At 63.6% G+C, this 26570-nt stretch overlaps 8 pseudogenes; all 8 read left to right on the top strand.

The window, feature by feature from the left end:
• Positions 1 to 390: 390 nt before the first annotated feature.
• Positions 391 to 499, top strand: LOC142872691 (uncharacterized; annotated as a pseudogene).
• A 3457-nt stretch (positions 500 to 3956) lies between these two features.
• LOC142872689 (uncharacterized) lies at positions 3957 to 4065 on the top strand (annotated as a pseudogene).
• A 3460-nt stretch (positions 4066 to 7525) lies between these two features.
• On the top strand, positions 7526 to 7634 carry LOC142872688 (uncharacterized; annotated as a pseudogene).
• Positions 7635 to 11085: 3451 nt separating this feature from the next.
• On the top strand, positions 11086 to 11194 carry LOC142872687 (uncharacterized; annotated as a pseudogene).
• A 3450-nt stretch (positions 11195 to 14644) lies between these two features.
• On the top strand, positions 14645 to 14753 carry LOC142872686 (uncharacterized; annotated as a pseudogene).
• Positions 14754 to 18204: 3451 nt separating this feature from the next.
• On the top strand, positions 18205 to 18313 carry LOC142872685 (uncharacterized; annotated as a pseudogene).
• A 3451-nt stretch (positions 18314 to 21764) lies between these two features.
• Positions 21765 to 21873, top strand: LOC142872683 (uncharacterized; annotated as a pseudogene).
• A 3452-nt stretch (positions 21874 to 25325) lies between these two features.
• Positions 25326 to 25434, top strand: LOC142872682 (uncharacterized; annotated as a pseudogene).
• Positions 25435 to 26570: the final 1136 nt, after the last annotated feature.

Below are 26570 nucleotides of genomic sequence, written 5' to 3'. Positions count from 1 at the left end.
TCAAAGGGCGAGCGCCCCGCCCGCCCGTGCGCAGTCAGCGGCGCTGGGGGTGGGGGCGGGGAGGTGAAGGAGGCCAGGCGAGGAGAGGAGGGGGGCTGGAAGGTCTCCACCTTGGCGGGTCCAGCCGTGGAGGCGCATCTTGTGTGAGTGTGAGTGAGAGACTGAGTGTGAGTGTGTGTGTATAGAGAGACAGCCCCCAACCCCGGCCCGCCGCTCCCTGCCCGCCCCGCCTGTCACCCCCGTCCCTGGGAGCCCGCCGGACCCGGCCGGCGAACTCAACAGGCCCGGCCCGGCGCGGGTCAGCGCCGGCGCGGGGCCTGGGGCGGGAGGAGGCGGCGGGGAAGCGCAGAGAGGCTCCGCTTCTTGAGCGGGGCAGGGGCGCCCTCCGCCGTCCACGGCCACACCACCCCGAACGCGCCCGATCTCGGAAGCTAAGCAGGGTCGGGCCTGGTTAGAACTTGGATGGGAGACCGCCGGGGAATACCGGGTGCCGTAGGCTTCTTCTTCTTCTTCTTTTTTTTTTTTTTTGCCTCTGGTTCTGTCGCGTTTCTGGGAGTGCGGGGGCGGCCCCGGGTGGGGGTGACCCCCACCCTCAGCGCCCGCCGCGGTGCCTGGCGCCCCAGCCCGCACTGTGGGGCCTCCTCTTGTCCCGAGCCGCGACACCGCCGCCACGCGGCAGCATGCGTGGCTTCTGGACTGTCAGGTCTCAGACCAAAGGTCTGCTCTGTGGGAACCGACACGCTGGAGGAAACCTTGAGAGTCTGAGAGGGGAGGGAGTTGCAGAAGAAGGCCAGGATGTCATTTTGAGGGAGTATGTGACCAGAACTCGTCCCGTTGCTTTTGGGGTTCTATGGGCTACACGCAGGAATCTTTGGTGGTGGCACCTGATGTTGGGGGATCCGGAGTCACACCCAGACCTGCTCCACAGGCCTCCTTTGACTTTTCTCTTCGGATTCATTATTTTTAAAAAGTGTCTCTTATCTCTAGTATTGCATTTTCTTTTCTCTCTCTTTTCAAGCAGATGATGGGAGTCCAAGTATTAAGGTGACATGTGTTGCCCGTGCCCCCCTACCCCCTGTGTTCTTATTCATTTACCTCTCATGTTGTTCCAGCGTATTGTGGGGGCACCAATGTTAAGGTCGGGTACATCGCCCTCTCCCCGCCTCCCCCCTCGGGTCAGAGCTTCAAGTGCGCCCATCCCCCAGTGGGTGCGCACCCACCCCGTTCCTAAGGGATGTGTATGCCCATCCCCTCCCCACGCCCGCCCGACACCCACCCGATGAAGGTGATTCCTCTGTGTCCACTTAGGTGTCCATCGGTTCGTACCCATTTGCCGGTGAGCGCGAGCACGTGGTGCTCGTGTGTCCATTCTTGGGATACCTGGCTTACTGGAACGGGTTCCAGCTCTGGCCAGGAGAACCACGAGAGGTGCCCTCTCACCGCTGTTCCTCACAGCCGAATAGCACTCCGTGGTGTCCACGCGCCACATTTTATTGACGCACTCGTGGGTCGATGGGCACTCGGGTCACTTCCAGGTCTTTGCGATTGTGACTTGTGCCCTGACTCTAACCCTAACCCTTACCCAGCCCGTCTCCTCCTCGGCCCCTGCCTGACTGACTCCTTCCCGCCCGGCCTGTCACCTGTCACCTGTCACCGTCCTCGGCCCCTGCCTGACGGGGCTCCTCCGTCGCCTGGGCCTTCCAAGGGCTTGGTGTGGACGCTGCTTCCAGGACGCCCTCCCAGGAACCCGGTAGCAGGGTGGCCGCAGCGTCTCGCGCAACCCAACCGTCCGCCTGCCGCCCTCGCTAAGTGGCCTGCGGGGGACGTGCTCCCGCTGTGCCGCGGGGGCCCAGCCTGGTGTCTTCTCTGAGGCCCCGCGGCTGCCACTCCCCGCAAGGGGGGAGCCGCGGAGGTGGGGACCGGCTCCTCATGGGGACGTACACCCAGCTCTCCACGTCGGATTCCGGGGCTCTCTGTCCTGCCAGAAGGCCCAGCTGGCCTGCGGGTCCTTAGAGTGGCAAAAACATCCGAAAACTGAGATTGAGGGTCCGGTGGGTGTCTGCACTTTTGTGCTGGGCACCCCAGGGAGGCCCGGGGGCTGGCTGGACAACGCGGTCTGCTGGGCTGGGGGGGGGGTTTGGAGGAGCAACTGATGCCCTTTGCACTTTGGGTAGCAAGTGTCTGAGGTGTCTCTGGGCCCTGCGCCATGTGGGGGCGGGGGCGGGGGCAGGGTGGGAGGAGGAGGAGGAGGAGGAGGAGGAGGAGGAGGAGGAGGAGGAGGCGGGAAGGGCCGTGGCCTGCAGTCGTGTTCCCCGGGGTGGCACAGCATGTGGCTTCTTCCACGGGCTGCTTGGCCTGGGCTCCCTGCACCTGGGCCTTTGGAGGACTGGCCCTGTGCTTGCCAACACTTCCTGCAGGGACCCAGAGCTGGGAGGTTGCATCTCTCAGCCCTGGGTCGGGCAGAGCCCCAGCGGGCCATGCCCACAACCTCTCTCAGCACGGGTCCCCCAGAAGGCTCCTTTGGGACCAGGATTCTCTTGCGGGTGACTCTTTAAGGTCTGGCCCCTGGATGGAGGGGCACCAGGAGTAGAGGAGCAGGAAGGGGAAGGGGGTGGCCATGCGAGGGGACACTTTCAGGCCAAGTCCCAGCTTCAGCCTGATCCTCCTAGGAACCCCGGGGTGGACATCACACCTCCTGGTTGCCCCGCTCTGAGACAAGGAGCCGGGCTTCGCATTCCCACAGCAGCCAGTCGTGGGCTGAGGACACCTGGGGCGTTGGGAACTCCCTGGCTTCTCCTTGGTTTAACATCTGGAGCTGCTTGGGAATTGTGCCGCCACACACACCCGAGTGCAGGTGTCTTCTGCACAGACTGCGGGCCTCGCTCTTCTGAATGCCGCTAGCTCGCCACCCACCCACGGGTGAACCTGGTCAGGGTGCTTTCTCTCAGGGGCAGACTCTGATCCGGGCGGGCTACCGGTGTGTCTCTGTTTGCTCCTTTCTTTCTTCCATTTCGGGAAAGGCTTCCCTACTGGGTGTGGAAATCTCCTATGCCTTTCCTCGCCTATTCTGTCAGCTTTCAAATTCTCTTTCAGTTGCCACCCTCACAGATGGATTAGGAAACTCTTTCCGGTGCACTCATTAGTGAAATGACCTCAATGACGCTGGAATCCAATATCTAATCGCCGATTGTTAGCGAGTCCACACGCCAGGGTGGTCGGGGTCCAATGCAGCCCCGGCCAGGCCCAGGCCCCTTGGACTGGGCCACAGGAGGACACAGAGGAGGGTCCCGGCCCCCACGAAGCGGTGCCGGCAGTTCTCCAAGGGCTCGGGGGTTTTCCAGAGGGAGGAGATGGAGGGGACTGATTTCTTCAGCGCCCCACAAACCACGCCACCCCACCCCACCCATGGGACACATCCCGAGAGAGAGAGAGACGCCCCATACACTCGCTCCCCTCCCCCGTGCGCTGTGCCCCAGCCCTGGCCCGGGGGAACAGGCGGCCGCCCGGCCACAGGGTGGGGGGAGCAGCTGAAAGGGGTTGTGGGGGAGGGCGGCCCCTGGCTGGGGTCAAAGGGCGAGCGCCCCGCCCGCCCGCGCGCAGTCAGCGGCGCTGGGGGTGGGGGCGGGGAGGTGAAGGAGGCCAGGCGAGGAGAGGAGGGGGGCTGGAAGGTCTCCACCTTGGCGGGTCCAGCCGTGGAGGCGCATCTTGTGTGAGTGTGAGTGAGAGACTGAGTGTGAGTGTGTGTGTATAGAGAGACAGCCCCCAACCCCGGCCCGCCGCTCCCTGCCCGCCCCGCCTGTCACCCCCGTCCCTGGGAGCCCGCCGGACCCGGCCGGCGAACTCAACAGGCCCGGCCCGGCGCGGGTCAGCGCCGGCGCGGGGCCTGGGGCGGGAGGAGGCGGCGGGGAAGCGCAGAGAGGCTCGGCTTCTTGAGCGGGGCAGGGGCGCCCTCCGCCGTCCACGGCCACACCACCCCGAACGCGCCCGATCTCGGAAGCTAAGCAGGGTCGGGCCTGGTTAGAACTTGGATGGGAGACCGCCGGGGAATACCGGGTGCCGTAGGCTTCTTCTTCTTCTTCTTTTTTTTTTTTTTTGCCTCTGGTTCTGTCGCGTTTCTGGGAGTGCGGGGGCGGCCCCGGGTGGGGGTGACCCCCACCCTCAGCGCCCGCCGCGGTGCCTGGCGCCCCAGCCCGCACTGTGGGGCCTCCTCTTGTCCCGAGCCGCGACACCGCCGCCACGCGGCAGCATGCGTGGCTTCTGGACTGTCAGGTCTCAGACCAAAGGTCTGCTCTGTGGGAACCGACACGCTGGAGGAAACCTTGAGAGTCTGAGAGGGGAGGGAGTTGCAGAAGAAGGCCAGGATGTCATTTTGAGGGAGTATGTGACCAGAACTCGTCCCGTTGCTTTTGGGGTTCTATGGGCTACACGCAGGAATCTTTGGTGGTGGCACCTGATGTTGGGGGATCCGGAGTCACACCCAGACCTGCTCCACAGGCCTCCTTTGACTTTTCTCTTCGGATTCATTATTTTTAAAAAGTGTCTCTTATCTCTAGTATTGCATTTTCTTTTCTCTCTCTTTTCAAGCAGATGATGGGAGTCCAAGTATTAAGGTGACATGTGTTGCCCGTGCCCCCCTACCCCCTGTGTTCTTATTCATTTACCTCTCATGTTGTTCCAGCGTATTGTGGGGGCACCAATGTTAAGGTCGGGTACATCGCCCTCTCCCCGCCTCCCCCCTCGGGTCAGAGCTTCAAGTGCGCCCATCCCCCAGTGGGTGCGCACCCACCCCGTTCCTAAGGGATGTGTATGCCCATCCCCTCCCCACGCCCGCCCGACACCCACCCGATGAAGGTGATTCCTCTGTGTCCACTTAGGTGTCCATCGGTTCGTACCCATTTGCCGGTGAGCGCGAGCACGTGGTGCTCGTGTGTCCATTCTTGGGATACCTGGCTTACTGGAACGGGTTCCAGCTCTGGCCAGGAGAACCACGAGAGGTGCCCTCTCACCGCTGTTCCTCACAGCCGAATAGCACTCCGTGGTGTCCACGCGCCACATTTTATTGACGCACTCGTGGGTCGATGGGCACTCGGGTCACTTCCAGGTCTTTGCGATTGTGACTTGTGCCCTGACTCTAACCCTAACCCTTACCCAGCCCGTCTCCTCCTCGGCCCCTGCCTGACTGACTCCTTCCCGCCCGGCCTGTCACCTGTCACCTGTCACCGTCCTCGGCCCCTGCCTGACGGGGCTCCTCCGTCGCCTGGGCCTTCCAAGGGCTTGGTGTGGACGCTGCTTCCAGGACGCCCTCCCAGGAACCCGGTAGCAGGGTGGCCGCAGCGTCTCGCGCAACCCAACCGTCCGCCTGCCGCCCTCGCTAAGTGGCCTGCGGGGGACGTGCTCCCGCTGTGCCGCGGGGGCCCAGCCTGGTGTCTTCTCTGAGGCCCCGCGGCTGCCACTCCCCGCAAGGGGGGAGCCGCGGAGGTGGGGACCGGCTCCTCATGGGGACGTACACCCAGCTCTCCACGTCGGATTCCGGGGCTCTCTGTCCTGCCAGAAGGCCCAGCTGGCCTGCGGGTCCTTAGAGTGGCAAAAACATCCGAAAACTGAGATTGAGGGTCCGGTGGGTGTCTGCACTTTTGTGCTGGGCACCCCAGGGAGGCCCGGGGGCTGGCTGGACAACGCGGTCTGCTGGGCTGGGGGGGGGGTTTGGAGGAGCAACTGATGCCCTTTGCACTTTGGGTAGCAAGTGTCTGAGGTGTCTCTGGGCCCTGCGCCATGTGGGGGCGGGGGCGGGGGCAGGGTGGGAGGAGGAGGAGGAGGAGGAGGAGGAGGAGGAGGAGGAGGAGGAGGAGGCGGGAAGGGCCGTGGCCTGCAGTCGTGTTCCCCGGGGTGGCACAGCATGTGGCTTCTTCCACGGGCTGCTTGGCCTGGGCTCCCTGCACCTGGGCCTTTGGAGGACTGGCCCTGTGCTTGCCAACACTTCCTGCAGGGACCCAGAGCTGGGAGGTTGCATCTCTCAGCCCTGGGTCGGGCAGAGCCCCAGCGGGCCATGCCCACAACCTCTCTCAGCACGGGTCCCCCAGAAGGCTCCTTTGGGACCAGGATTCTCTTGCGGGTGACTCTTTAAGGTCTGGCCCCTGGATGGAGGGGCACCAGGAGTAGAGGAGCAGGAAGGGGAAGGGGGTGGCCATGCGAGGGGACACTTTCAGGCCAAGTCCCAGCTTCAGCCTGATCCTCCTAGGAACCCCGGGGTGGACATCACACCTCCTGGTTGCCCCGCTCTGAGACAAGGAGCCGGGCTTCGCATTCCCACAGCAGCCAGTCGTGGGCTGAGGACACCTGGGGCGTTGGGAACTCCCTGGCTTCTCCTTGGTTTAACATCTGGAGCTGCTTGGGAATTGTGCCGCCACACACACCCGAGTGCAGGTGTCTTCTGCACAGACTGCGGGCCTCGCTCTTCTGAATGCCGCTAGCTCGCCACCCACCCACGGGTGAACCTGGTCAGGGTGCTTTCTCTCAGGGGCAGACTCTGATCCGGGCGGGCTACCGGTGTGTCTCTGTTTGCTCCTTTCTTTCTTCCATTTCGGGAAAGGCTTCCCTACTGGGTGTGGAAATCTCCTATGCCTTTCCTCGCCTATTCTGTCAGCTTTCAAATTCTCTTTCAGTTGCCACCCTCACAGATGGATTAGGAAACTCTTTCCGGTGCACTCATTAGTGAAATGACCTCAATGACGCTGGAATCCAATATCTAATCGCCGATTGTTAGCGAGTCCACACGCCAGGGTGGTCGGGGTCCAATGCAGCCCCGGCCAGGCCCAGGCCCCTTGGACTGGGCCACAGGAGGACACAGAGGAGGGTCCCGGCCCCCACGAAGCGGTGCCGGCAGTTCTCCAAGGGCTCGGGGGTTTTCCAGAGGGAGGAGATGGAGGGGACTGATTTCTTCAGCGCCCCACAAACCACGCCACCCCACCCCACCCATGGGACACATCCCGAGAGAGAGAGAGACGCCCCATACACTCGCTCCCCTCCCCCGTGCGCTGTGCCCCAGCCCTGGCCCGGGGGAACAGGCGGCCGCCCGGCCACAGGGTGGGGGGAGCAGCTGAAAGGGGTTGTGGGGGAGGGCGGCCCCTGGCTGGGGTCAAAGGGCGAGCGCCCCGCCCGCCCGCGCGCAGTCAGCGGCGCTGGGGGTGGGGGCGGGGAGGTGAAGGAGGCCAGGCGAGGAGAGGAGGGGGGCTGGAAGGTCTCCACCTTGGCGGGTCCAGCCGTGGAGGCGCATCTTGTGTGAGTGTGAGTGAGAGACTGAGTGTGAGTGTGTGTGTATAGAGAGACAGCCCCCAACCCCGGCCCGCCGCTCCCTGCCCGCCCCGCCTGTCACCCCCGTCCCTGGGAGCCCGCCGGACCCGGCCGGCGAACTCAACAGGCCCGGCCCGGCGCGGGTCAGCGCCGGCGCGGGGCCTGGGGCGGGAGGAGGCGGCGGGGAAGCGCAGAGAGGCTCGGCTTCTTGAGCGGGGCAGGGGCGCCCTCCGCCGTCCACGGCCACACCACCCCGAACGCGCCCGATCTCGGAAGCTAAGCAGGGTCGGGCCTGGTTAGAACTTGGATGGGAGACCGCCGGGGAATACCGGGTGCCGTAGGCTTCTTCTTCTTCTTCTTTTTTTTTTTTTTTGCCTCTGGTTCTGTCGCGTTTCTGGGAGTGCGGGGGCGGCCCCGGGTGGGGGTGACCCCCACCCTCAGCGCCCGCCGCGGTGCCTGGCGCCCCAGCCCGCACTGTGGGGCCTCCTCTTGTCCCGAGCCGCGACACCGCCGCCACGCGGCAGCATGCGTGGCTTCTGGACTGTCAGGTCTCAGACCAAAGGTCTGCTCTGTGGGAACCGACACGCTGGAGGAAACCTTGAGAGTCTGAGAGGGGAGGGAGTTGCAGAAGAAGGCCAGGATGTCATTTTGAGGGAGTATGTGACCAGAACTCGTCCCGTTGCTTTTGGGGTTCTATGGGCTACACGCAGGAATCTTTGGTGGTGGCACCTGATGTTGGGGGATCCGGAGTCACACCCAGACCTGCTCCACAGGCCTCCTTTGACTTTTCTCTTCGGATTCATTATTTTTAAAAAGTGTCTCTTATCTCTAGTATTGCATTTTCTTTTCTCTCTCTTTTCAAGCAGATGATGGGAGTCCAAGTATTAAGGTGACATGTGTTGCCCGTGCCCCCCTACCCCCTGTGTTCTTATTCATTTACCTCTCATGTTGTTCCAGCGTATTGTGGGGGCACCAATGTTAAGGTCGGGTACATCGCCCTCTCCCCGCCTCCCCCCTCGGGTCAGAGCTTCAAGTGCGCCCATCCCCCAGTGGGTGCGCACCCACCCCGTTCCTAAGGGATGTGTATGCCCATCCCCTCCCCACGCCCGCCCGACACCCACCCGATGAAGGTGATTCCTCTGTGTCCACTTAGGTGTCCATCGGTTCGTACCCATTTGCCGGTGAGCGCGAGCACGTGGTGCTCGTGTGTCCATTCTTGGGATACCTGGCTTACTGGAACGGGTTCCAGCTCTGGCCAGGAGAACCACGAGAGGTGCCCTCTCACCGCTGTTCCTCACAGCCGAATAGCACTCCGTGGTGTCCACGCGCCACATTTTATTGACGCACTCGTGGGTCGATGGGCACTCGGGTCACTTCCAGGTCTTTGCGATTGTGACTTGTGCCCTGACTCTAACCCTAACCCTTACCCAGCCCGTCTCCTCCTCGGCCCCTGCCTGACTGACTCCTTCCCGCCCGGCCTGTCACCTGTCACCTGTCACCGTCCTCGGCCCCTGCCTGACGGGGCTCCTCCGTCGCCTGGGCCTTCCAAGGGCTTGGTGTGGACGCTGCTTCCAGGACGCCCTCCCAGGAACCCGGTAGCAGGGTGGCCGCAGCGTCTCGCGCAACCCAACCGTCCGCCTGCCGCCCTCGCTAAGTGGCCTGCGGGGGACGTGCTCCCGCTGTGCCGCGGGGGCCCAGCCTGGTGTCTTCTCTGAGGCCCCGCGGCTGCCACTCCCCGCAAGGGGGGAGCCGCGGAGGTGGGGACCGGCTCCTCATGGGGACGTACACCCAGCTCTCCACGTCGGATTCCGGGGCTCTCTGTCCTGCCAGAAGGCCCAGCTGGCCTGCGGGTCCTTAGAGTGGCAAAAACATCCGAAAACTGAGATTGAGGGTCCGGTGGGTGTCTGCACTTTTGTGCTGGGCACCCCAGGGAGGCCCGGGGGCTGGCTGGACAACGCGGTCTGCTGGGCTGGGGGGGGGGTTTGGAGGAGCAACTGATGCCCTTTGCACTTTGGGTAGCAAGTGTCTGAGGTGTCTCTGGGCCCTGCGCCATGTGGGGGCGGGGGCGGGGGCAGGGTGGGAGGAGGAGGAGGAGGAGGAGGAGGAGGAGGAGGAGGAGGCGGGAAGGGCCGTGGCCTGCAGTCGTGTTCCCCGGGGTGGCACAGCATGTGGCTTCTTCCACGGGCTGCTTGGCCTGGGCTCCCTGCACCTGGGCCTTTGGAGGACTGGCCCTGTGCTTGCCAACACTTCCTGCAGGGACCCAGAGCTGGGAGGTTGCATCTCTCAGCCCTGGGTCGGGCAGAGCCCCAGCGGGCCATGCCCACAACCTCTCTCAGCACGGGTCCCCCAGAAGGCTCCTTTGGGACCAGGATTCTCTTGCGGGTGACTCTTTAAGGTCTGGCCCCTGGATGGAGGGGCACCAGGAGTAGAGGAGCAGGAAGGGGAAGGGGGTGGCCATGCGAGGGGACACTTTCAGGCCAAGTCCCAGCTTCAGCCTGATCCTCCTAGGAACCCCGGGGTGGACATCACACCTCCTGGTTGCCCCGCTCTGAGACAAGGAGCCGGGCTTCGCATTCCCACAGCAGCCAGTCGTGGGCTGAGGACACCTGGGGCGTTGGGAACTCCCTGGCTTCTCCTTGGTTTAACATCTGGAGCTGCTTGGGAATTGTGCCGCCACACACACCCGAGTGCAGGTGTCTTCTGCACAGACTGCGGGCCTCGCTCTTCTGAATGCCGCTAGCTCGCCACCCACCCACGGGTGAACCTGGTCAGGGTGCTTTCTCTCAGGGGCAGACTCTGATCCGGGCGGGCTACCGGTGTGTCTCTGTTTGCTCCTTTCTTTCTTCCATTTCGGGAAAGGCTTCCCTACTGGGTGTGGAAATCTCCTATGCCTTTCCTCGCCTATTCTGTCAGCTTTCAAATTCTCTTTCAGTTGCCACCCTCACAGATGGATTAGGAAACTCTTTCCGGTGCACTCATTAGTGAAATGACCTCAATGACGCTGGAATCCAATATCTAATCGCCGATTGTTAGCGAGTCCACACGCCAGGGTGGTCGGGGTCCAATGCAGCCCCGGCCAGGCCCAGGTCCCTTGGACTGGGCCACAGGAGGACACAGAGGAGGGTCCCGGCCCCCAGGAAGCGGTGCCGGCAGTTCTCCAAGGGCTCGGGGGTTTTCCAGAGGGAGGAGATGGAGGGGACTGATTTCTTCAGCGCCCCACAAACCACGCCACCCCACCCCACCCATGGGACACATCCCGAGAGAGAGAGAGACGCCCCATACACTCGCTCCCCTCCCCCGTGCGCTGTGCCCCAGCCCTGGCCCGGGGGAACAGGCGGCCGCCCGGCCACAGGGTGGGGGGAGCAGCTGAAAGGGGTTGTGGGGGAGGGCGGCCCCTGGCTGGGGTCAAAGGGCGAGCGCCCCGCCCGCCCGTGCGCAGTCAGCGGCGCTGGGGGTGGGGGCGGGGAGGTGAAGGAGGCCAGGCGAGGAGAGGAGGGGGGCTGGAAGGTCTCCACCTTGGCGGGTCCAGCCGTGGAGGCGCATCTTGTGTGAGTGTGAGTGAGAGACTGAGTGTGAGTGTGTGTGTATAGAGAGACAGCCCCCAACCCCGGCCCGCCGCTCCCTGCCCGCCCCGCCTGTCACCCCCGTCCCTGGGAGCCCGCCGGACCCGGCCGGCGAACTCAACAGGCCCGGCCCGGCGCGGGTCAGCGCCGGCGCGGGGCCTGGGGCGGGAGGAGGCGGCGGGGAAGCGCAGAGAGGCTCCGCTTCTTGAGCGGGGCAGGGGCGCCCTCCGCCGTCCACGGCCACACCACCCCGAACGCGCCCGATCTCGGAAGCTAAGCAGGGTCGGGCCTGGTTAGAACTTGGATGGGAGACCGCCGGGGAATACCGGGTGCCGTAGGCTTCTTCTTCTTCTTCTTTTTTTTTTTTTTGCCTCTGGTTCTGTCGCGTTTCTGGGAGTGCGGGGGCGGCCCCGGGTGGGGGTGACCCCCACCCTCAGCGCCCGCCGCGGTGCCTGGCGCCCCAGCCCGCACTGTGGGGCCTCCTCTTGTCCCGAGCCGCGACACCGCCGCCACGCGGCAGCATGCGTGGCTTCTGGACTGTCAGGTCTCAGACCAAAGGTCTGCTCTGTGGGAACCGACACGCTGGAGGAAACCTTGAGAGTCTGAGAGGGGAGGGAGTTGCAGAAGAAGGCCAGGATGTCATTTTGAGGGAGTATGTGACCAGAACTCGTCCCGTTGCTTTTGGGGTTCTATGGGCTACACGCAGGAATCTTTGGTGGTGGCACCTGATGTTGGGGGATCCGGAGTCACACCCAGACCTGCTCCACAGGCCTCCTTTGACTTTTCTCTTCGGATTCATTATTTTTAAAAAGTGTCTCTTATCTCTAGTATTGCATTTTCTTTTCTCTCTCTTTTCAAGCAGATGATGGGAGTCCAAGTATTAAGGTGACATGTGTTGCCCGTGCCCCCCTACCCCCTGTGTTCTTATTCATTTACCTCTCATGTTGTTCCAGCGTATTGTGGGGGCACCAATGTTAAGGTCGGGTACATCGCCCTCTCCCCGCCACCCCCCTCGGGTCAGAGCTTCAAGTGCGCCCATCCCCCAGTGGGTGCGCACCCACCCCGTTCCTAAGGGATGTGTATGCCCATCCCCTCCCCACGCCCGCCCGACACCCACCCGATGAAGGTGATTCCTCTGTGTCCACTTAGGTGTCCATCGGTTCGTACCCATTTGCCGGTGAGCGCGAGCACGTGGTGCTCGTGTGTCCATTCTTGGGATACCTGGCTTACTGGAACGGGTTCCAGCTCTGGCCAGGAGAACCACGAGAGGTGCCCTCTCACCGCTGTTCCTCACAGCCGAATAGCACTCCGTGGTGTCCACGCGCCACATTTTATTGACGCACTCGTGGGTCGATGGGCACTCGGGTCACTTCCAGGTCTTTGCGATTGTGACTTGTGCCCTGACTCTAACCCTAACCCTTACCCAGCCCGTCTCCTCCTCGGCCCCTGCCTGACTGACTCCTTCCCGCCCGGCCTGTCACCTGTCACCTGTCACCGTCCTCGGCCCCTGCCTGACGGGGCTCCTCCGTCGCCTGGGCCTTCCAAGGGCTTGGTGTGGACGCTGCTTCCAGGACGCCCTCCCAGGAACCCGGTAGCAGGGTGGCCGCAGCGTCTCGCGCAACCCAACCGTCCGCCTGCCGCCCTCGCTAAGTGGCCTGCGGGGGACGTGCTCCCGCTGTGCCGCGGGGGCCCAGCCTGGTGTCTTCTCTGAGGCCCCGCGGCTGCCACTCCCCGCAAGGGGGGAGCCGCGGAGGTGGGGACCGGCTCCTCATGGGGACGTACACCCAGCTCTCCACGTCGGATTCCGGGGCTCTCTGTCCTGCCAGAAGGCCCAGCTGGCCTGCGGGTCCTTAGAGTGGCAAAAACATCCGAAAACTGAGATTGAGGGTCCGGTGGGTGTCTGCACTTTTGTGCTGGGCACCCCAGGGAGGCCCGGGGGCTGGCTGGACAACGCGGTCTGCTGGGCTGGGGGGGGGGTTTGGAGGAGCAACTGATGCCCTTTGCACTTTGGGTAGCAAGTGTCTGAGGTGTCTCTGGGCCCTGCGCCATGTGGGGGCGGGGGCGGGGGCAGGGTGGGAGGAGGAGGAGGAGGAGGAGGAGGAGGAGGAGGAGGAGGCGGGAAGGGCCGTGGCCTGCAGTCGTGTTCCCCGGGGTGGCACAGCATGTGGCTTCTTCCACGGGCTGCTTGGCCTGGGCTCCCTGCACCTGGGCCTTTGGAGGACTGGCCCTGTGCTTGCCAACACTTCCTGCAGGGACCCAGAGCTGGGAGGTTGCATCTCTCAGCCCTGGGTCGGGCAGAGCCCCAGCGGGCCATGCCCACAACCTCTCTCAGCACGGGTCCCCCAGAAGGCTCCTTTGGGACCAGGATTCTCTTGCGGGTGACTCTTTAAGGTCTGGCCCCTGGATGGAGGGGCACCAGGAGTAGAGGAGCAGGAAGGGGAAGGGGGTGGCCATGCGAGGGGACACTTTCAGGCCAAGTCCCAGCTTCAGCCTGATCCTCCTAGGAACCCCGGGGTGGACATCACACCTCCTGGTTGCCCCGCTCTGAGACAAGGAGCCGGGCTTCGCATTCCCACAGCAGCCAGTCGTGGGCTGAGGACACCTGGGGCGTTGGGAACTCCCTGGCTTCTCCTTGGTTTAACATCTGGAGCTGCTTGGGAATTGTGCCGCCACACACACCCGAGTGCAGGTGTCTTCTGCACAGACTGCGGGCCTCGCTCTTCTGAATGCCGCTAGCTCGCCACCCACCCACGGGTGAACCTGGTCAGGGTGCTTTCTCTCAGGGGCAGACTCTGATCCGGGCGGGCTACCGGTGTGTCTCTGTTTGCTCCTTTCTTTCTTCCATTTCGGGAAAGGCTTCCCTACTGGGTGTGGAAATCTCCTATGCCTTTCCTCGCCTATTCTGTCAGCTTTCAAATTCTCTTTCAGTTGCCACCCTCACAGATGGATTAGGAAACTCTTTCCGGTGCACTCATTAGTGAAATGACCTCAATGACGCTGGAATCCAATATCTAATCGCCGATTGTTAGCGAGTCCACACGCCAGGGTGGTCGGGGTCCAATGCAGCCCCGGCCAGGCCCAGGCCCCTTGGACTGGGCCACAGGAGGACACAGAGGAGGGTCCCGGCCCCCACGAAGCGGTGCCGGCAGTTCTCCAAGGGCTCGGGGGTTTTCCAGAGGGAGGAGATGGAGGGGACTGATTTCTTCAGCGCCCCACAAACCACGCCACCCCACCCCACCCATGGGACACATCCCGAGAGAGAGAGAGACGCCCCATACACTCGCTCCCCTCCCCCGTGCGCTGTGCCCCAGCCCTGGCCCGGGGGAACAGGCGGCCGCCCGGCCACAGGGTGGGGGGAGCAGCTGAAAGGGGTTGTGGGGGAGGGCGGCCCCTGGCTGGGGTCAAAGGGCGAGCGCCCCGCCCGCCCGCGCGCAGTCAGCGGCGCTGGGGGTGGGGGCGGGGAGGTGAAGGAGGCCAGGCGAGGAGAGGAGGGGGGCTGGAAGGTCTCCACCTTGGCGGGTCCAGCCGTGGAGGCGCATCTTGTGTGAGTGTGAGTGAGAGACTGAGTGTGAGTGTGTGTGTATAGAGAGACAGCCCCCAACCCCGGCCCGCCGCTCCCTGCCCGCCCCGCCTGTCACCCCCGTCCCTGGGAGCCCGCCGGACCCGGCCGGCGAACTCAACAGGCCCGGCCCGGCGCGGGTCAGCGCCGGCGCGGGGCCTGGGGCGGGAGGAGGCGGCGGGGAAGCGCAGAGAGGCTCGGCTTCTTGAGCGGGGCAGGGGCGCCCTCCGCCGTCCACGGCCACACCACCCCGAACGCGCCCGATCTCGGAAGCTAAGCAGGGTCGGGCCTGGTTAGAACTTGGATGGGAGACCGCCGGGGAATACCGGGTGCCGTAGGCTTCTTCTTCTTCTTCTTTTTTTTTTTTTTTGCCTCTGGTTCTGTCGCGTTTCTGGGAGTGCGGGGGCGGCCCCGGGTGGGGGTGACCCCCACCCTCAGCGCCCGCCGCGGTGCCTGGCGCCCCAGCCCGCACTGTGGGGCCTCCTCTTGTCCCGAGCCGCGACACCGCCGCCACGCGGCAGCATGCGTGGCTTCTGGACTGTCAGGTCTCAGACCAAAGGTCTGCTCTGTGGGAACCGACACGCTGGAGGAAACCTTGAGAGTCTGAGAGGGGAGGGAGTTGCAGAAGAAGGCCAGGATGTCATTTTGAGGGAGTATGTGACCAGAACTCGTCCCGTTGCTTTTGGGGTTCTATGGGCTACACGCAGGAATCTTTGGTGGTGGCACCTGATGTTGGGGGATCCGGAGTCACACCCAGACCTGCTCCACAGGCCTCCTTTGACTTTTCTCTTCGGATTCATTATTTTTAAAAAGTGTCTCTTATCTCTAGTATTGCATTTTCTTTTCTCTCTCTTTTCAAGCAGATGATGGGAGTCCAAGTATTAAGGTGACATGTGTTGCCCGTGCCCCCCTACCCCCTGTGTTCTTATTCATTTACCTCTCATGTTGTTCCAGCGTATTGTGGGGGCACCAATGTTAAGGTCGGGTACATCGCCCTCTCCCCGCCTCCCCCCTCGGGTCAGAGCTTCAAGTGCGCCCATCCCCCAGTGGGTGCGCACCCACCCCGTTCCTAAGGGATGTGTATGCCCATCCCCTCCCCACGCCCGCCCGACACCCACCCGATGAAGGTGATTCCTCTGTGTCCACTTAGGTGTCCATCGGTTCGTACCCATTTGCCGGTGAGCGCGAGCACGTGGTGCTCGTGTGTCCATTCTTGGGATACCTGGCTTACTGGAACGGGTTCCAGCTCTGGCCAGGAGAACCACGAGAGGTGCCCTCTCACCGCTGTTCCTCACAGCCGAATAGCACTCCGTGGTGTCCACGCGCCACATTTTATTGACGCACTCGTGGGTCGATGGGCACTCGGGTCACTTCCAGGTCTTTGCGATTGTGACTTGTGCCCTGACTCTAACCCTAACCCTTACCCAGCCCGTCTCCTCCTCGGCCCCTGCCTGACTGACTCCTTCCCGCCCGGCCTGTCACCTGTCACCTGTCACCGTCCTCGGCCCCTGCCTGACGGGGCTCCTCCGTCGCCTGGGCCTTCCAAGGGCTTGGTGTGGACGCTGCTTCCAGGACGCCCTCCCAGGAACCCGGTAGCAGGGTGGCCGCAGCGTCTCGCGCAACCCAACCGTCCGCCTGCCGCCCTCGCTAAGTGGCCTGCGGGGGACGTGCTCCCGCTGTGCCGCGGGGGCCCAGCCTGGTGTCTTCTCTGAGGCCCCGCGGCTGCCACTCCCCGCAAGGGGGGAGCCGCGGAGGTGGGGACCGGCTCCTCATGGGGACGTACACCCAGCTCTCCACGTCGGATTCCGGGGCTCTCTGTCCTGCCAGAAGGCCCAGCTGGCCTGCGGGTCCTTAGAGTGGCAAAAACATCCGAAAACTGAGATTGAGGGTCCGGTGGGTGTCTGCACTTTTGTGCTGGGCACCCCAGGGAGGCCCGGGGGCTGGCTGGACAACGCGGTCTGCTGGGCTGGGGGGGGGGTTTGGAGGAGCAACTGATGCCCTTTGCACTTTGGGTAGCAAGTGTCTGAGGTGTCTCTGGGCCCTGCGCCATGTGGGGGCGGGGGCGGGGGCAGGGTGGGAGGAGGAGGAGGAGGAGGAGGAGGAGGAGGAGGAGGAGGCGGGAAGGGCCGTGGCCTGCAGTCGTGTTCCCCGGGGTGGCACAGCATGTGGCTTCTTCCACGGGCTGCTTGGCCTGGGCTCCCTGCACCTGGGCCTTTGGAGGACTGGCCCTGTGCTTGCCAACACTTCCTGCAGGGACCCAGAGCTGGGAGGTTGCATCTCTCAGCCCTGGGTCGGGCAGAGCCCCAGCGGGCCATGCCCACAACCTCTCTCAGCACGGGTCCCCCAGAAGGCTCCTTTGGGACCAGGATTCTCTTGCGGGTGACTCTTTAAGGTCTGGCCCCTGGATGGAGGGGCACCAGGAGTAGAGGAGCAGGAAGGGGAAGGGGGTGGCCATGCGAGGGGACACTTTCAGGCCAAGTCCCAGCTTCAGCCTGATCCTCCTAGGAACCCCGGGGTGGACATCACACCTCCTGGTTGCCCCGCTCTGAGACAAGGAGCCGGGCTTCGCATTCCCACAGCAGCCAGTCGTGGGCTGAGGACACCTGGGGCGTTGGGAACTCCCTGGCTTCTCCTTGGTTTAACATCTGGAGCTGCTTGGGAATTGTGCCGCCACACACACCCGAGTGCAGGTGTCTTCTGCACAGACTGCGGGCCTCGCTCTTCTGAATGCCGCTAGCTCGCCACCCACCCACGGGTGAACCTGGTCAGGGTGCTTTCTCTCAGGGGCAGACTCTGATCCGGGCGGGCTACCGGTGTGTCTCTGTTTGCTCCTTTCTTTCTTCCATTTCGGGAAAGGCTTCCCTACTGGGTGTGGAAATCTCCTATGCCTTTCCTCGCCTATTCTGTCAGCTTTCAAATTCTCTTTCAGTTGCCACCCTCACAGATGGATTAGGAAACTCTTTCCGGTGCACTCATTAGTGAAATGACCTCAATGACGCTGGAATCCAATATCTAATCGCCGATTGTTAGCGAGTCCACACGCCAGGGTGGTCGGGGTCCAATGCAGCCCCGGCCAGGCCCAGGTCCCTTGGACTGGGCCACAGGAGGACACAGAGGAGGGTCCCGGCCCCCAGGAAGCGGTGCCGGCAGTTCTCCAAGGGCTCGGGGGTTTTCCAGAGGGAGGAGATGGAGGGGACTGATTTCTTCAGCGCCCCACAAACCACGCCACCCCACCCCACCCATGGGACACATCCCGAGAGAGAGAGAGACGCCCCATACACTCGCTCCCCTCCCCCGTGCGCTGTGCCCCAGCCCTGGCCCGGGGGAACAGGCGGCCGCCCGGCCACAGGGTGGGGGGAGCAGCTGAAAGGGGTTGTGGGGGAGGGCGGCCCCTGGCTGGGGTCAAAGGGCGAGCGCCCCGCCCGCCCGTGCGCAGTCAGCGGCGCTGGGGGTGGGGGCGGGGAGGTGAAGGAGGCCAGGCGAGGAGAGGAGGGGGGCTGGAAGGTCTCCACCTTGGCGGGTCCAGCCGTGGAGGCGCATCTTGTGTGAGTGTGAGTGAGAGACTGAGTGTGAGTGTGTGTGTATAGAGAGACAGCCCCCAACCCCGGCCCGCCGCTCCCTGCCCGCCCCGCCTGTCACCCCCGTCCCTGGGAGCCCGCCGGACCCGGCCGGCGAACTCAACAGGCCCGGCCCGGCGCGGGTCAGCGCCGGCGCGGGGCCTGGGGCGGGAGGAGGCGGCGGGGAAGCGCAGAGAGGCTCCGCTTCTTGAGCGGGGCAGGGGCGCCCTCCGCCGTCCACGGCCACACCACCCCGAACGCGCCCGATCTCGGAAGCTAAGCAGGGTCGGGCCTGGTTAGAACTTGGATGGGAGACCGCCGGGGAATACCGGGTGCCGTAGGCTTCTTCTTCTTCTTCTTTTTTTTTTTTTTGCCTCTGGTTCTGTCGCGTTTCTGGGAGTGCGGGGGCGGCCCCGGGTGGGGGTGACCCCCACCCTCAGCGCCCGCCGCGGTGCCTGGCGCCCCAGCCCGCACTGTGGGGCCTCCTCTTGTCCCGAGCCGCGACACCGCCGCCACGCGGCAGCATGCGTGGCTTCTGGACTGTCAGGTCTCAGACCAAAGGTCTGCTCTGTGGGAACCGACACGCTGGAGGAAACCTTGAGAGTCTGAGAGGGGAGGGAGTTGCAGAAGAAGGCCAGGATGTCATTTTGAGGGAGTATGTGACCAGAACTCGTCCCGTTGCTTTTGGGGTTCTATGGGCTACACGCAGGAATCTTTGGTGGTGGCACCTGATGTTGGGGGATCCGGAGTCACACCCAGACCTGCTCCACAGGCCTCCTTTGACTTTTCTCTTCGGATTCATTATTTTTAAAAAGTGTCTCTTATCTCTAGTATTGCATTTTCTTTTCTCTCTCTTTTCAAGCAGATGATGGGAGTCCAAGTATTAAGGTGACATGTGTTGCCCGTGCCCCCCTACCCCCTGTGTTCTTATTCATTTACCTCTCATGTTGTTCCAGCGTATTGTGGGGGCACCAATGTTAAGGTCGGGTACATCGCCCTCTCCCCGCCACCCCCCTCGGGTCAGAGCTTCAAGTGCGCCCATCCCCCAGTGGGTGCGCACCCACCCCGTTCCTAAGGGATGTGTATGCCCATCCCCTCCCCACGCCCGCCCGACACCCACCCGATGAAGGTGATTCCTCTGTGTCCACTTAGGTGTCCATCGGTTCGTACCCATTTGCCGGTGAGCGCGAGCACGTGGTGCTCGTGTGTCCATTCTTGGGATACCTGGCTTACTGGAACGGGTTCCAGCTCTGGCCAGGAGAACCACGAGAGGTGCCCTCTCACCGCTGTTCCTCACAGCCGAATAGCACTCCGTGGTGTCCACGCGCCACATTTTATTGACGCACTCGTGGGTCGATGGGCACTCGGGTCACTTCCAGGTCTTTGCGATTGTGACTTGTGCCCTGACTCTAACCCTAACCCTTACCCAGCCCGTCTCCTCCTCGGCCCCTGCCTGACTGACTCCTTCCCGCCCGGCCTGTCACCTGTCACCTGTCACCGTCCTCGGCCCCTGCCTGACGGGGCTCCTCCGTCGCCTGGGCCTTCCAAGGGCTTGGTGTGGACGCTGCTTCCAGGACGCCCTCCCAGGAACCCGGTAGCAGGGTGGCCGCAGCGTCTCGCGCAACCCAACCGTCCGCCTGCCGCCCTCGCTAAGTGGCCTGCGGGGGACGTGCTCCCGCTGTGCCGCGGGGGCCCAGCCTGGTGTCTTCTCTGAGGCCCCGCGGCTGCCACTCCCCGCAAGGGGGGAGCCGCGGAGGTGGGGACCGGCTCCTCATGGGGACGTACACCCAGCTCTCCACGTCGGATTCCGGGGCTCTCTGTCCTGCCAGAAGGCCCAGCTGGCCTGCGGGTCCTTAGAGTGGCAAAAACATCCGAAAACTGAGATTGAGGGTCCGGTGGGTGTCTGCACTTTTGTGCTGGGCACCCCAGGGAGGCCCGGGGGCTGGCTGGACAACGCGGTCTGCTGGGCTGGGGGGGGGTTTGGAGGAGCAACTGATGCCCTTTGCACTTTGGGTAGCAAGTGTCTGAGGTGTCTCTGGGCCCTGCGCCATGTGGGGGCGGGGGCGGGGGCAGGGTGGGAGGAGGAGGAGGAGGAGGAGGAGGAGGAGGAGGAGGAGGCGGGAAGGGCCGTGGCCTGCAGTCGTGTTCCCCGGGGTGGCACAGCATGTGGCTTCTTCCACGGGCTGCTTGGCCTGGGCTCCCTGCACCTGGGCCTTTGGAGGACTGGCCCTGTGCTTGCCAACACTTCCTGCAGGGACCCAGAGCTGGGAGGTTGCATCTCTCAGCCCTGGGTCGGGCAGAGCCCCAGCGGGCCATGCCCACAACCTCTCTCAGCACGGGTCCCCCAGAAGGCTCCTTTGGGACCAGGATTCTCTTGCGGGTGACTCTTTAAGGTCTGGCCCCTGGATGGAGGGGCACCAGGAGTAGAGGAGCAGGAAGGGGAAGGGGGTGGCCATGCGAGGGGACACTTTCAGGCCAAGTCCCAGCTTCAGCCTGATCCTCCTAGGAACCCCGGGGTGGACATCACACCTCCTGGTTGCCCCGCTCTGAGACAAGGAGCCGGGCTTCGCATTCCCACAGCAGCCAGTCGTGGGCTGAGGACACCTGGGGCGTTGGGAACTCCCTGGCTTCTCCTTGGTTTAACATCTGGAGCTGCTTGGGAATTGTGCCGCCACACACACCCGAGTGCAGGTGTCTTCTGCACAGACTGCGGGCCTCGCTCTTCTGAATGCCGCTAGCTCGCCACCCACCCACGGGTGAACCTGGTCAGGGTGCTTTCTCTCAGGGGCAGACTCTGATCCGGGCGGGCTACCGGTGTGTCTCTGTTTGCTCCTTTCTTTCTTCCATTTCGGGAAAGGCTTCCCTACTGGGTGTGGAAATCTCCTATGCCTTTCCTCGCCTATTCTGTCAGCTTTCAAATTCTCTTTCAGTTGCCACCCTCACAGATGGATTAGGAAACTCTTTCCGGTGCACTCATTAGTGAAATGACCTCAATGACGCTGGAATCCAATATCTAATCGCCGATTGTTAGCGAGTCCACACGCCAGGGTGGTCGGGGTCCAATGCAGCCCCGGCCAGGCCCAGGCCCCTTGGACTGGGCCACAGGAGGACACAGAGGAGGGTCCCGGCCCCCACGAAGCGGTGCCGGCAGTTCTCCAAGGGCTCGGGGGTTTTCCAGAGGGAGGAGATGGAGGGGACTGATTTCTTCAGCGCCCCACAAACCACGCCACCCCACCCCACCCATGGGACACATCCCGAGAGAGAGAGAGAGACGCCCCATACACTCGCTCCCCTCCCCCGTGCGCTGTGCCCCAGCCCTGGCCCGGGGGAACAGGCGGCCGCCCGGCCACAGGGTGGGGGGAGCAGCTGAAAGGGGTTGTGGGGGAGGGCGGCCCCTGGCTGGGGTCAAAGGGCGAGCGCCCCGCCCGCCCGTGCGCAGTCAGCGGCGCTGGGGGTGGGGGCGGGGAGGTGAAGGAGGCCAGGCGAGGAGAGGAGGGGGGCTGGAAGGTCTCCACCTTGGCGGGTCCAGCCGTGGAGGCGCATCTTGTGTGAGTGTGAGTGAGAGACTGAGTGTGAGTGTGTGTGTATAGAGAGACAGCCCCCAACCCCGGCCCGCCGCTCCCTGCCCGCCCCGCCTGTCACCCCCGTCCCTGGGAGCCCGCCGGACCCGGCCGGCGAACTCAACAGGCCCGGCCCGGCGCGGGTCAGCGCCGGCGCGGGGCCTGGGGCGGGAGGAGGCGGCGGGGAAGCGCAGAGAGGCTCCGCTTCTTGAGCGGGGCAGGGGCGCCCTCCGCCGTCCACGGCCACACCACCCCGAACGCGCCCGATCTCGGAAGCTAAGCAGGGTCGGGCCTGGTTAGAACTTGGATGGGAGACCGCCGGGGAATACCGGGTGCCGTAGGCTTCTTCTTCTTCTTCTTTTTTTTTTTTTTTGCCTCTGGTTCTGTCGCGTTTCTGGGAGTGCGGGGGCGGCCCCGGGTGGGGGTGACCCCCACCCTCAGCGCCCGCCGCGGTGCCTGGCGCCCCAGCCCGCACTGTGGGGCCTCCTCTTGTCCCGAGCCGCGACACCGCCGCCACGCGGCAGCATGCGTGGCTTCTGGACTGTCAGGTCTCAGACCAAAGGTCTGCTCTGTGGGAACCGACACGCTGGAGGAAACCTTGAGAGTCTGAGAGGGGAGGGAGTTGCAGAAGAAGGCCAGGATGTCATTTTGAGGGAGTATGTGACCAGAACTCGTCCCGTTGCTTTTGGGGTTCTATGGGCTACACGCAGGAATCTTTGGTGGTGGCACCTGATGTTGGGGGATCCGGAGTCACACCCAGACCTGCTCCACAGGCCTCCTTTGACTTTTCTCTTCGGATTCATTATTTTTAAAAAGTGTCTCTTATCTCTAGTATTGCATTTTCTTTTCTCTCTCTTTTCAAGCAGATGATGGGAGTCCAAGTATTAAGGTGACATGTGTTGCCCGTGCCCCCCTACCCCCTGTGTTCTTATTCATTTACCTCTCATGTTGTTCCAGCGTATTGTGGGGGCACCAATGTTAAGGTCGGGTACATCGCCCTCTCCCCGCCACCCCCCTCGGGTCAGAGCTTCAAGTGCGCCCATCCCCCAGTGGGTGCGCACCCACCCCGTTCCTAAGGGATGTGTATGCCCATCCCCTCCCCACGCCCGCCCGACACCCACCCGATGAAGGTGATTCCTCTGTGTCCACTTAGGTGTCCATCGGTTCGTACCCATTTGCCGGTGAGCGCGAGCACGTGGTGCTCGTGTGTCCATTCTTGGGATACCTGGCTTACTGGAACGGGTTCCAGCTCTGGCCAGGAGAACCACGAGAGGTGCCCTCTCACCGCTGTTCCTCACAGCCGAATAGCACTCCGTGGTGTCCACGCGCCACATTTTATTGACGCACTCGTGGGTCGATGGGCACTCGGGTCACTTCCAGGTCTTTGCGATTGTGACTTGTGCCCTGACTCTAACCCTAACCCTTACCCAGCCCGTCTCCTCCTCGGCCCCTGCCTGACTGACTCCTTCCCGCCCGGCCTGTCACCTGTCACCTGTCACCGTCCTCGGCCCCTGCCTGACGGGGCTCCTCCGTCGCCTGGGCCTTCCAAGGGCTTGGTGTGGACGCTGCTTCCAGGACGCCCTCCCAGGAACCCGGTAGCAGGGTGGCCGCAGCGTCTCGCGCAACCCAACCGTCCGCCTGCCGCCCTCGCTAAGTGGCCTGCGGGGGACGTGCTCCCGCTGTGCCGCGGGGGCCCAGCCTGGTGTCTTCTCTGAGGCCCCGCGGCTGCCACTCCCCGCAAGGGGGGAGCCGCGGAGGTGGGGACCGGCTCCTCATGGGGACGTACACCCAGCTCTCCACGTCGGATTCCGGGGCTCTCTGTCCTGCCAGAAGGCCCAGCTGGCCTGCGGGTCCTTAGAGTGGCAAAAACATCCGAAAACTGAGATTGAGGGTCCGGTGGGTGTCTGCACTTTTGTGCTGGGCACCCCAGGGAGGCCCGGGGGCTGGCTGGACAACGCGGTCTGCTGGGCTGGGGGGGGGTTTGGAGGAGCAACTGATGCCCTTTGCACTTTGGGTAGCAAGTGTCTGAGGTGTCTCTGGGCCCTGCGCCATGTGGGGGCGGGGGCGGGGGCAGGGTGGGAGGAGGAGGAGGAGGAGGAGGAGGAGGAGGAGGAGGAGGCGGGAAGGGCCGTGGCCTGCAGTCGTGTTCCCCGGGGTGGCACAGCATGTGGCTTCTTCCACGGGCTGCTTGGCCTGGGCTCCCTGCACCTGGGCCTTTGGAGGACTGGCCCTGTGCTTGCCAACACTTCCTGCAGGGACCCAGAGCTGGGAGGTTGCATCTCTCAGCCCTGGGTCGGGCAGAGCCCCAGCGGGCCATGCCCACAACCTCTCTCAGCACGGGTCCCCCAGAAGGCTCCTTTGGGACCAGGATTCTCTTGCGGGTGACTCTTTAAGGTCTGGCCCCTGGATGGAGGGGCACCAGGAGTAGAGGAGCAGGAAGGGGAAGGGGGTGGCCATGCGAGGGGACACTTTCAGGCCAAGTCCCAGCTTCAGCCTGATCCTCCTAGGAACCCCGGGGTGGACATCACACCTCCTGGTTGCCCCGCTCTGAGACAAGGAGCCGGGCTTCGCATTCCCACAGCAGCCAGTCGTGGGCTGAGGACACCTGGGGCGTTGGGAACTCCCTGGCTTCTCCTTGGTTTAACATCTGGAGCTGCTTGGGAATTGTGCCGCCACACACACCCGAGTGCAGGTGTCTTCTGCACAGACTGCGGGCCTCGCTCTTCTGAATGCCGCTAGCTCGCCACCCACCCACGGGTGAACCTGGTCAGGGTGCTTTCTCTCAGGGGCAGACTCTGATCCGGGCGGGCTACCGGTGTGTCTCTGTTTGCTCCTTTCTTTCTTCCATTTCGGGAAAGGCTTCCCTACTGGGTGTGGAAATCTCCTATGCCTTTCCTCGCCTATTCTGTCAGCTTTCAAATTCTCTTTCAGTTGCCACCCTCACAGATGGATTAGGAAACTCTTTCCGGTGCACTCATTAGTGAAATGACCTCAATGACGCTGGAATCCAATATCTAATCGCCGATTGTTAGCGAGTCCACACGCCAGGGTGGTCGGGGTCCAATGCAGCCCCGGCCAGGCCCAGGCCCCTTGGACTGGGCCACAGGAGGACACAGAGGAGGGTCCCGGCCCCCACGAAGCGGTGCCGGCAGTTCTCCAAGGGCTCGGGGGTTTTCCAGAGGGAGGAGATGGAGGGGACTGATTTCTTCAGCGCCCCACAAACCACGCCACCCCACCCCACCCATGGGACACATCCCGAGAGAGAGAGAGAGACGCCCCATACACTCGCTCCCCTCCCCCGTGCGCTGTGCCCCAGCCCTGGCCCGGGGGAACAGGCGGCCGCCCGGCCACAGGGTGGGGGGAGCAGCTGAAAGGGGTTGTGGGGGAGGGCGGCCCCTGGCTGGGGTCAAAGGGCGAGCGCCCCGCCCGCCCGTGCGCAGTCAGCGGCGCTGGGGGTGGGGGCGGGGAGGTGAAGGAGGCCAGGCGAGGAGAGGAGGGGGGCTGGAAGGTCTCCACCTTGGCGGGTCCAGCCGTGGAGGCGCATCTTGTGTGAGTGTGAGTGAGAGACTGAGTGTGAGTGTGTGTGTATAGAGAGACAGCCCCCAACCCCGGCCCGCCGCTCCCTGCCCGCCCCGCCTGTCACCCCCGTCCCTGGGAGCCCGCCGGACCCGGCCGGCGAACTCAACAGGCCCGGCCCGGCGCGGGTCAGCGCCGGCGCGGGGCCTGGGGCGGGAGGAGGCGGCGGGGAAGCGCAGAGAGGCTCCGCTTCTTGAGCGGGGCAGGGGCGCCCTCCGCCGTCCACGGCCACACCACCCCGAACGCGCCCGATCTCGGAAGCTAAGCAGGGTCGGGCCTGGTTAGAACTTGGATGGGAGACCGCCGGGGAATACCGGGTGCCGTAGGCTTCTTCTTCTTCTTCTTTTTTTTTTTTTTTGCCTCTGGTTCTGTCGCGTTTCTGGGAGTGCGGGGGCGGCCCCGGGTGGGGGTGACCCCCACCCTCAGCGCCCGCCGCGGTGCCTGGCGCCCCAGCCCGCACTGTGGGGCCTCCTCTTGTCCCGAGCCGCGACACCGCCGCCACGCGGCAGCATGCGTGGCTTCTGGACTGTCAGGTCTCAGACCAAAGGTCTGCTCTGTGGGAACCGACACGCTGGAGGAAACCTTGAGAGTCTGAGAGGGGAGGGAGTTGCAGAAGAAGGCCAGGATGTCATTTTGAGGGAGTATGTGACCAGAACTCGTCCCGTTGCTTTTGGGGTTCTATGGGCTACACGCAGGAATCTTTGGTGGTGGCACCTGATGTTGGGGGATCCGGAGTCACACCCAGACCTGCTCCACAGGCCTCCTTTGACTTTTCTCTTCGGATTCATTATTTTTAAAAAGTGTCTCTTATCTCTAGTATTGCATTTTCTTTTCTCTCTCTTTTCAAGCAGATGATGGGAGTCCAAGTATTAAGGTGACATGTGTTGCCCGTGCCCCCCTACCCCCTGTGTTCTTATTCATTTACCTCTCATGTTGTTCCAGCGTATTGTGGGGGCACCAATGTTAAGGTCGGGTACATCGCCCTCTCCCCGCCTCCCCCCTCGGGTCAGAGCTTCAAGTGCGCCCATCCCCCAGTGGGTGCGCACCCACCCCGTTCCTAAGGGATGTGTATGCCCATCCCCTCCCCACGCCCGCCCGACACCCACCCGATGAAGGTGATTCCTCTGTGTCCACTTAGGTGTCCATCGGTTCGTACCCATTTGCCGGTGAGCGCGAGCACGTGGTGCTCGTGTGTCCATTCTTGGGATACCTGGCTTACTGGAACGGGTTCCAGCTCTGGCCAGGAGAACCACGAGAGGTGCCCTCTCACCGCTGTTCCTCACAGCCGAATAGCACTCCGTGGTGTCCACGCGCCACATTTTATTGACGCACTCGTGGGTCGATGGGCACTCGGGTCACTTCCAGGTCTTTGCGATTGTGACTTGTGCCCTGACTCTAACCCTAACCCTTACCCAGCCCGTCTCCTCCTCGGCCCCTGCCTGACTGACTCCTTCCCGCCCGGCCT

The sequence above is a fragment of the Microcebus murinus genome, chromosome 8 (genome assembly GCF_040939455.1).
Source record: "Microcebus murinus isolate Inina chromosome 8, M.murinus_Inina_mat1.0, whole genome shotgun sequence".
Lineage (NCBI taxonomy): Eukaryota > Metazoa > Chordata > Mammalia > Primates > Cheirogaleidae > Microcebus > Microcebus murinus.
This window is presented reverse-complemented; position numbering and strand designations above follow the sequence as displayed.